Here is a 3063-nt window from a genome sequence, read left to right as displayed (position 1 = left end):
CCGTAACTAGTACTACTACTAGTATTAGGTTTAGAGGGTGTTTGGATCCAAAAGACTAAAATTAGTTTTTTTAAAAGGCTAAAGTTTCAAGCACCCCTGACTAAAGAAAGGTTAAAACTAGTTTTGAGGCTAAAATCTTTTAGTCAGGGGTACCCCTACTAAAATGTGCATTAGTGGTCTCTCTCCTCATTTAACTTCTCAGGCAAGTTTTTGATTAGAAGGTTTGGAGGATAATAAATGCTCGTTAACTTGATTTTAGTCTCTTTAGTATTTCAATCGAAGCATGGGTGAGGCTAACAAATTTTAGTCTTATTACTTTTAGTCATGGGACTAAAACGTATACGTCTCCGATAAACACACACGCAATTAAAAACATCGATCCTTGTATTGTACGTACGTGGCTCTGTCTGTCTGCTGCTATCTGCTCTGCACATCGATCGATTCGTTTTAGATCAGATCGATTTCGTTTCCCGAAACCTCTTCGTTACAAGATGCTAGTCCGCCGGCCGGCCTCCATGGCAACCAAGTCCTCCTCGGCGGTGGTGGTTCACGCCAGCGAGCACCTCTTCAAGGTCGTCGGCCACTCCCTGATCACGGGCAGCAACACCTTGCTCATGTCTGACACCTTCCGCGTTGGTGATCACGACTGGGCTATCACGTACTACCCAAACGGCGACACTAGGGTCGTCGACGATCAGTTCTGTTCGGTTTTACTCAATCTGATGAACGCCGGCGAGGAAGAGCTCACTGCTTCCTTTACCTTCAGCCTCCAGGACCCAATGGCGCCGGCGACAGGGGAGAAGCACACATTTAGAGCCGACCTCCAGAAGTTCTCATCCTCTAATCGGGGCTGGGGTAGGTACAAGTTTGTGCATAAAGCCGATTTGGCCGCATCCGGGTACCTCAAGGATGACTGCCTAGTGATCAAGTGCACCGTCCAGGTCATCACCAAACTGATGGACGACCGACAGGAGGCCGATAAGGACGACGTCATCGTGCCACCCTCAGACCTAAGCAAAGATATAGCTAATCTCCTAGACAGCGGCCTTAAGCCGGACCTGATCGTCAAGATCGGCTGGTTCAAGAGATTCAAGGTGCACGCGTGCGTGCTCGCCGCGCGTTCGCCAGTCTTCCAAACCCAGCTGTGTCCTGTGTGGCGCCATGATGGAGAGCAGAGAAAGCAGCATCCGCGTCGACGACATGGATGCCAAGGTCTTCGAGATAATGTTGTATTTCATGTACAATGATCGTCTGCCAGAGTCTATGGACGAGGCGACGGAAGAGACCACTAACATGGCGCAGCATTTGCTCGTCGCGGCTGATCGTTACGCAATGGAAAGGCTAAAGCTGGTATGCGAGAGCAGGCTGAGCAAGGCGCTGGATATCAACACGGTGGGTTTCACGTTGGATCTGGCAGAGCAATACCATTGTCAGCAGCTCAAGGATTGTTGTCTCAGGTATATGACACAATAGGGTGAGAGATTACGAGATATCATAAACACCAAGGGGTTTGCTCAACTAAAGCGAAACCAACCACGCGATGTTCTTGGACAAGTTATTGCCTTATTGCCGGCAACTTAGTCATGGCCTCTTGACATGAATCAAGTAACGGTACGTCTTTGGGAGCAGAAGCAGATAGTAGCTACCTTGATCTCTATCTATTTACTGGTGTATCATGAATTTGGTTGCTAATTGGGCTGTGTACTTGACGCACTACTTCAAAGCATCTCCCATGGCGTGTATCTTACTTTCTCATAAGAATGTTCATTTTACAAGACTACAACTAGTATAATACAGCTTATGGTCAGAAATATACAAGTTGGTTCTTTACATACAGGTTAGAGCATTTACAATTGGACTTGACAAATTTGACCTTTTGAACGTTCGTGGATGCGCCCGATATCAATAGTCGGGTATGTTCATTTTGACTGTCCATTTATCTGTCCGCATAGACATATTCCTCACTTTTGTCCTGTACATTTGAATACATACGTGTGAATGGTGGAGAAAAAAAAGAGAGAAAAAAGAAAAATAATGTTCCATAATGGACCAAATCCTATGTGAGAAATGCAAAACCACTGACTAGACACGTCCGAGCACTCCTCATATTTACCTCATATATGAAGGCAATATAGGGAGTGTTAGACAGCTCGAACATTTAATGAAGCTTTGAGTATCCGATTGAATTAACTTTTTCTCTTTTCTTTTGTATGCAGGGGCGGAGGCAGTATGGGTCGAGCAGGGGCCAGAACCACCACCCCCTCCTATGGCTCGGCCACCCCTAACAAATTGCAGCAGGGGCCAATGTTATTTTTCAGCAGTCTTTATCCTAATTATGATTACTTTCAGCCATTAGATTAGATTCCTAGCTGCCGTATGGCCCAGGCCCAATAGAAAATTGCCGCAAGGATATACGTGAGGTGGTTTCGCTCTAAAATGAACGAGGGGTTGGCCTCAAGCGATGGATTTGCATACAAATAGAACTCAATTCCACTACGAGTTGAATAACCACATTGGCGGCTAGGGCATTGCGCCGTCAGTCATCTCTACCTACAGATCCGCTGCGTTTCATCAATAGATAACATCACCATGATGGTTGGTTTGTCTGCCGCTGGTGGTCCTTTCTTCTACTGGGCACTCGATGATGCTGCAGCAACCGCGGCTGACCATTACTGTCGTTGAATCGTTGATCGTTCGAACACGGGAACTCGGGTTATTTACTAATCTAATTTGTTTGATGCAGTTATGCCTAATGAATTTATTGGTAATGTTTTTCGGGAGGTAATATTATTTAATTATATGTTCTTAGATCAGAGATACATATCTAATTCATCTTCTAGCACGGCAACTTGGGATATCGTTGATCTGTTTAATTTGTTTGATCCACTTATGCCCAATGAATTATTGGTAACATTTATTTACCATACTTCGAAATAAACGGGAAAATGAAACATATTGCTTTTGCTGGGAAGTTATATTCAACTCCTGATTAATAACCAGTAAACCATGTAGGTAATCTTAGTGCTAAGTTTGAACAGACAGATGTCTAAACATGTGTTATTG

General features: G+C 44.7%; 1 pseudogene; it reads left to right on the top strand.

Moving 5' to 3' along the window:
- The first annotated feature begins 515 nt into the window (after positions 1-515).
- Positions 516-1581, top strand: LOC123405050 (annotated as a pseudogene).
- The last annotated feature ends 1482 nt before the right edge of the window (positions 1582-3063 follow it).

Source organism: Hordeum vulgare, chromosome 6H (genome assembly GCF_904849725.1).
Source record: "Hordeum vulgare subsp. vulgare chromosome 6H, MorexV3_pseudomolecules_assembly, whole genome shotgun sequence".
Classification (NCBI taxonomy): Eukaryota; Viridiplantae; Streptophyta; class Magnoliopsida; order Poales; family Poaceae; genus Hordeum; species Hordeum vulgare.
This window is presented reverse-complemented; position numbering and strand designations above follow the sequence as displayed.